Source organism: Apium graveolens, chromosome 2 (genome assembly GCF_009905375.1).
Source record: "Apium graveolens cultivar Ventura chromosome 2, ASM990537v1, whole genome shotgun sequence".
Lineage (NCBI taxonomy): Eukaryota > Viridiplantae > Streptophyta > Magnoliopsida > Apiales > Apiaceae > Apium > Apium graveolens.
The window spans coordinates 252,922,587-252,930,232 of NC_133648.1; the positions used below are offsets into that span (position 1 = coordinate 252,922,587).

Here is a 7,646-nt window from a genome sequence, read left to right on the forward strand (position 1 = left end):
GGAATGGGAACACATTCGTGATACTAAGGTTGACGTGGTTATTAAAAGGTTATAGAACGCTAGCGAGCAAAAGTATAACCCGTATAATATTAGGAACGGAAGGTAGTAGTGATTACGAACTGGAAAAGAATGGGTATTGAGAAGCAAGAGTTCTAATAATTGGAAGCTATGATGAGAGTCTGTGTAATAGACTTGAAAGAATTTGGAATGATCACTTAATTCGGATTGAGTTATCTTACGACAATAGATCATATGTCATTATCGAGATGTCGCCTTATGAGATCCTTGAGGGAAGATAATGTCGATCTCCCTTATGTTAGGATGAAGTTGTAGAGCGCAAGATGCTCGGACCCGCAGTAGTCCAAAGGACCAAGGATATGATAGATCTAATCAGAGGACGGCTGGTAGTAGCCCAAGATGGACATGATAAGTATGTTGATTTGACACGAAAGGATAAAGAGTATGAAATAGGGGACCTAGTAATGTTATAGGTATCCCTTGGAAAGGATTGATGAGGTTCGGAAAGAAAGGAAAGCTAAGTCTACAATTTGTTGGACCCTTGGATATATTAAGACGTTTGGGAAGTTAGCATATGAGCTAGCCCTAACCCCGAACATGTAGCAGGTCGTAACGTGTTTCACGTATCAATGTTAAGGAAGTGTAATTCAGATGCCAGATAAATAGAGGCATATGAGCGCATAGATATGCAACCCGACGTAACCTATATGGAGCAACCAGGAAGGGTTATAGAGTGAAAAGGAACAAGTGCTTAGGAGAAGGATTATCAAACTAGGCAGAATTTGGTGGTAGAACCACAATGTGGGAAAATTGACTCGAGAGTTAGAAAGTGTAATGCTAAGAAAGTATCCCCATTTGTTTTCTATCTGATTCCGGGACGGAATCCTTTTAAGGAGGGGAGACTGTAATAACCCCAATTCTTGAGAAATTTTGAAACCCTTATGAATAGTGTTTTTGCTGAACGAGAAAACTTTTCATGCCATGCTATGTAGGGGTTCTGTTATTGATCTTATGGGATATTATTAGTACTCTATGTGGTATATAAGTGTATGTAAAGATCGTCAGAATCCAATTCCGAACACTTTGATTTTTCCCGGAAATCCACAAGATACGGAAAGAATTGAGTATAAGGTAACAGGATAAAAAGGATTTAAATTAAAGGATTATAAGAGAGGATCATAGAAGGAATACAATATATTGAGAAAGGTTAAGGGAACCTAAGTAATAAGATCCCGGGTATGATCCCTCAAACGATAAACGAGAACGAAAGATAAGCGAACCGTAAAACAAATAAGTGACCAAGAGACAAGCTTGTACAAGAAGCCAGGGATTGTGACATCATCAAACCACAAGGTGTGGACAAGTGGGAGCATTATGACATGTGCAAGGTGACACAAGCATGACATGGGAAGGAAGGAGGTGTGGTTGAATGAGAACCACACAAATTTAAGGGCAAGAAGGTAATTGACTAAAGCAAACACAAAAACAAATCAACCAAGCCAAGTAAAATCATTTTCATCAAAAATCAAAAAGCAACCAAGGCTTGTTCTTGAAGAGCTCTCGGCTTTTTAGCATTTTAAAGGCAAAGAATTTCAAAACTCAAGATCCAAGCCTCCTAAATTGGTAAGATAATTCCCTAATCATCTTCATGCTTAGTTAGGACTATATCATGAGTTTAAGCCATTAATTCCTTCTCAATCTTCTTTATTTAATCAAAGAAGAAGACAATGAATAGTGTTTTCAAGTTTTTAACTTGAAATTTTTCTTGTTTTTCTTGAAGATCCAAGCATTCTTAAGACTTCTCAAAGCTTCTTAAGGCTTCCTAGCTCCTCCCACCACTTCAAGGAAGGTATACCATCTCCAAACCCTAGATTCCTATGTATTATAAGATGATTTTGATTAATAGGATGATATTGTAGCTTATTGTTGTGATTTAGAGTTTGGGATTTGGAATGGTAGTGAAATGGAATGGTAAATGTTGTGGTTTTGATTAAAAGAACTTAAGTATGATTAAAGTTAAGTTTAGGCATAAGTATGAATGATTAAATTGAATTGTTTGGGGTTTTTATGATGTGATAAGGATGGATGTTGGTTGTATGTTGGATTTGAGGTTGATTTGGGATGGTTTTGAATGGTTTAAAATATTGGAAATCGCGTAAACATAGCCGTCGTAACGTCCGATTTTCTTTGGACTGTTTTTGTGCATAGCATTAGGACCCGAGAACCCCCTGCTAGATTATGACCACTGCCATGTTTAGATAGCTCATGTTACGAGCTTCGTTTTGATATGTAGTTCGTTCGATTCCGATACACGGTTTAGGAGAAACGACCGTTTCAAGTAACGGCGTTTCACGAACGAAACTTTTCCCCTCGCCTTACTTTGAAACATAGGTTAAAGACCAATAAGGGTTAATTAATGTATGAAACATTTATGGTAAGTGTGTTAGGAAGTTGGTAAGACACTCGCGAAGGAATCACTTTAAAACTCGTAAAGGTTAAATTATTAAAAATGGTGGAGCCGAGGGTACCCGAGTGACTTAAGCAAATCAGTGAGCGCAGAACAAGCGTTAGAGTCTAAGTTAGTTAAAGTATAGATTTACAAGTGATTTTGGTTTAATTCCAACTTACTTGTTGTTTATAGGTTACCAGACTCGTCCCGAGCCTTTTATCACCCCAAGTCGCTCAGGCAAGTATTCTATCCGTTATACTGTTGTTGTGATGTATACATTTGTATATGCATGATCTTGCGATAAATGCATATTGGTTATTTAGCAAATTCTTGCGATATATTGTAGCATGTGATATGGTATATATGCATGCCTGTTTCATATTCTTGAAATATATATCTGTTGGTTCAGTTGATAATACCTATGCTAGAGAATAGCGGTAACTTGCATATACCCTTAGTATAGGGACCCAAAGGTGAAAATATTTTCTAAAACCGGGAGTCGAGGATCCCGAGTAGATTTTGTATATATGGATATGGATATATATATATATATATTTTTATATATATATATATATGGTTATAGTTTTCCAAACTATTAATCGAATAAGGTTTATTCGATAACTTTAACTTTATTTTATTATTGAATATTATTTCAAATATTATTCGAAGGCGTATGACTCCTTTTATTTATTTATTTGAATATTATTTGAATATTCATTCGAGGGCTTATGACTCTTTTATATTATTTATTGAATATTATTTGAATATTCATTTGAAGGCTTATGGCTCAGTTTATATTATTTAATGAATATTATTTGAATATTCATTTGAGGATCTATGACTCCGATTATTTGCTGAGGTATATTCTTTATTTTATTAAAGAATAAGGTGTCAATAATCAAACTTATTTTCGATTATTCAAATAAAGATAATACGTTCATATAAGTATATCTTTGATTATTTAATACTCGTTTCAAGTATAAGTTTTAATACTTCTACTTCAATTATTTTTATAAAGATTATTCTTTGTGGGAATATTATTTAAATAATAATATTCAGACATTTTCTAAATATACTGGGGACTGATTTACTTCATTAAATCAGTTTTACTCCAAACACTCTTTAAAGTATTTTCGAGTCTTCAAAATGATTTTTAAAAGTTAGAGTGGATCCCAAAACTCATTTTTATATTTAAGATCTTCCTTTTTAAGGGGATTTAAATACTCGCTCAAAACCTGAGGGATCCGGCTCTGTGGTGTATTTTATATTCGCAACAAGGTTGCAGTTTTGGTAAATGAATTGATTACTTGCCCAATGTTCGGGAAGTAAGCCCATCTAATTGAGTCGGCATAAGCGACAGGCCGGGGTACGGTCTATTAATGTGTAAGTGGCTGGGTGGCAGTCCATCAACGCGTAAGAGGCCGGGTGGCGGTCCAGCACAAGGTCCTTATGAGGCCAGGGTGATGACCGGTGGGGGATTCATCCATCTACTAGTAGAAAAGGTTACTTATTGGTATATTTGCCTGATCAGCAAGATATCTGGTTTATGCCAAAATTCTTTTCCTTTCCAAAATTCATTGGATGTTTCAAACTCTGTTCATACCTTACATGACAGAGGTTTTCAGGAAATGTATAAAGAAGATGTATATGTGGATATATATATATATATATATATATATCAGAACTTAATGAGGTATATCCTAACTTCATTTCCTTTAATAATATTTCAAAGATTGAATCTATTCAAATCTTGTCTTGTAGTCTCATCTATGTGATGAACTTTTGAAACTGATTATAACTTGAACGGTGGTAGTTCAAGTAGTATTGGGAAAGATATAAGTATATTGGGGTATTTGGTAACCTCATCTTTTAAACTTATATCTAATTAATAATTGTCTTATGAATGACAAAGATTTTCAGAAAAACGTTGAGACAAGGTTAGATATATGAGATCACCTTGCAACGATATTTTTTTATACAGTTATACACTGGGACTTTGTGTATATTATGCATGGAAGAGGACTTCCAATATTTTGAAAAGTATATATGTATATATACTGAATATTTTGCGACTTCATCGCATTAAGATATCAAACTTGGTTCATTTCTTTTGACCAAGACTTTCATGAGTATTATGAGTAGGCTCATATATTGTAAATCATTATACATATTATTTTGGTGGGCTTGCTGCTCACCCTTGCTTTCTTCTTTCATCACACAACAACAATTAGGAAAGATGGCCAGACTCCAGCAGACCCAGCGCAAGCGCGTGGGAAGCGTCCCGCGCCTTTCCGTTGATGTTGTAGCTGCTATAGCTGCAGAGGTAGATCTATTGTAGATCAGACCATCTACTTTTGAGAATCAATTATGTATAATTATAACTTGTGGCAGATAATGGCAATTAACTGTAAATTTATCAAGTAATCATTTTGGGTTGTAATAACTTTTAAATTGTGGATTCAAAGACTTGTACTTATTTAAATTTCATCTCTGAGACTATAACGGGTTGTGGTGTGTGTTAGTGTGGGGTCACATCATAAGGTTATTTATTATTAATTAAGTGAAGTGATATTGTGGAAAGAAAGACCGTGACGACCCGGATCCCCGACCCCGGATCTGGGGGTGTTACATCGGTGGAGGATCATGTGGCCAATCAACCTCGACACCAGTGTCTCGGAAAACAGTACCGAGAGCGTGTGTCAAATCTTCAGCAAAACGACGATGGATGTCATGCATGGCCTCAATACGCCGAATTAACCTTTTATACTCCGCATCACCAAGACCAAACCTATCAACTGTCCGTGGTGCACGAGAGGGACCATCTGAAAGCACGGGAAGAACCGGCCGGTCACACTTTAGATTATCATAGATATATTCCAACCCCTTGTCAGAGGGTGTACTTAAAAATGCATAACTCAAATGATCTGGCAGTGGGTTTAGCTCAAGTGTGGGAGCTTCTTCAATAAATGGCTCGAGACACTCCTGAGAAATTTTTAGCTCTGCTAACCCCAGAGAATCGAATGGTATATACAACTTCCTCTTCCACGGAGGTGCATTCAAAACCTGTAGTTGCTCTGCCCCTTCCTCTTCACTCTCAGCTTCCCCTATTAAGGATCTCTCTAAAATGGCTGACTTTGGCAATTGCTCAAGCTCCGAATTCACTACAAGTCGACCCGCTCGACTTTAAAGTACTACTCTTTATCTGTGGGTAACTTTATTGCCTTGAACACCTTAAAAGTGACCTTCTGATCTTGAACCTTCATCATAAGCTCTCCTTTTTGCACATCGATCATAGTTCTTCCTGTAGCCAAGAATGGTCTTCCCAAGATAATGAGAATCTTCTTATCCTCCTCAAAGTCTAGAATGATGAAATCAGCAGGGAATATGAGTTTGTCCACCTTGACCAAGTCATCCTCCATAATGCCTCGTGGATATGTAATAGAACGGTTAGCCAGCTGCAAGGACATATATGTAGGCTTTGGATCAGGTAAACCCAACTTCTTGAAGATAGAAAAAGGCATCAGATTGATGCTAGCTCCCAAATCACATAAACACTTGTCGAATGACAAATTTCCGATGGTGCAAGGAATAGTGAAGCTTCCAGGATCTTTAAGTTTCGGAGGCAATTTCCGTTGCAGCACAGCACTGCATTCCTCCGTGAGAGCAACGGTTTCTAAGTCATCAAGCTTTACTTTCTGAGAGAGAATACCTTTTATAAACATCGCATATAGCTAGGCATCTGCTCAAGAGCTTCAGCGAAAGGTATGTTGATATGAAGTTTCTTGAACACCTCTAGAAACTTAGCAAACTGCTTATCCAACTTTTGCTTTTTCAGCCTCTTAGGAAGAGGAGGTGGAGGATAGACCTGTTTCCCCCTGTATTACCCTCAGGAGGAGTGTGTTCCATAATTTTCTTCCTTGATTACACTTCTGCTTCCTTCTACACCACTTTTTCAGCTACAGTCTCATCTTATGGATTTTGCAAAGGTACAGACGCACATGTTTTCTGAAAAGAACTTTCAGATGCTTCGTCTTGCTGAAATTGGGGCCGTGCGACCTTTTCGGACCTCAAGGTGATGGCGTTCACCTATTCGTTAACTTCCCTCTTGCCTGGATTGGCTTTTGTATCACTAGGAAGTATTCCTGGTGGTCGATTCAACAAAGCATTGGAAATCTGCCCAATTTGATTCTCCAGAGTCTTCATAGAAACCATTTGGCTCTTGCACATGAGCCTCAACTCCTCCAATTCAGATTTTTTATTACATTGACTTGTACTTTTATACGGTAGTTGCTGAAGTTGGAGTTATTGTCTTGGTGCATATTACGGTTGTTGAAAACCAGGAGGGTTTAATTGCTTTGCTGTATACTGCTTATAAGACTGTTGCACCGTATTCTGATTGTTGCTCCAGTTGAATTTAGGATGATTCTAGTTATTGGGATGATAAGTGGCAGGAACTGGTTGCTTCAACCTCTAAAAGTTGCTCACAAACTGAGTTGATTCACAAGATATAGCACAATGCTCCATCGCATGCGGACCTGCACATAGCTCACAAACATTGGTTATCTTATTAACACCATATTTAGCCAGAGAATCGATCTTCATTGACAACGCCTTTATTTAAGCAGTAATTGCCGTAGCTGTATCCACTTCAAGAACTCCTGCTACCTTGCCCTGTGGAAATCTCTGGGTTGGATACTGATATTCATTAGCAGCCATCAGTTCAATTAGCTGATAAGCTTCCTTATAGCTCTTTTCCCATAATGCCCCACCTGATGTTGCATCAAATATGGGTCTAGAATGTGCTCCCAAATCATTGTAAAAATAATTGATGTCATCCAATCAGGCATGCCATGATGAGGACACTTCCTAAGCATCTCCTTATAGTGCTCCCAAGCTTCACATAGAGTTTCTCCCGATTGCTGCGCAAATTGAGTAAGAGCATTCCTGAGTGTAGCTGTCTTCGCCATAGGGAAGAATTTAGTAAGAAACCTCTGAGCAAGATCCACCCAAGTAGTGATAGAAACTATTGGTAGAGAGTGTAACCAGCTCTTAGCCTTGTCCCTCAGAGAGAATGGGAACAGTCTCAGTTTCACCGCATCCTCAGACACACCATTGAACCTGAAGGTGTCACCCCCAAACTGGACTAAATTATATACCATCTGAATTATGCTAGGCTTGA

At 37.7% G+C, this 7,646-nt stretch overlaps 1 non-coding gene across 1 annotated transcript; it reads left to right on the forward strand.

Moving 5' to 3' along the window:
* Positions 1-7,312: 7,312 nt before the first annotated feature.
* Positions 7,313-7,419, forward strand: LOC141709103 (small nucleolar RNA R71). The gene has a single exon (XR_012569696.1). It is a non-coding gene; the product is annotated as a small nucleolar RNA R71 (small nucleolar RNA).
* Positions 7,420-7,646: the final 227 nt, after the last annotated feature.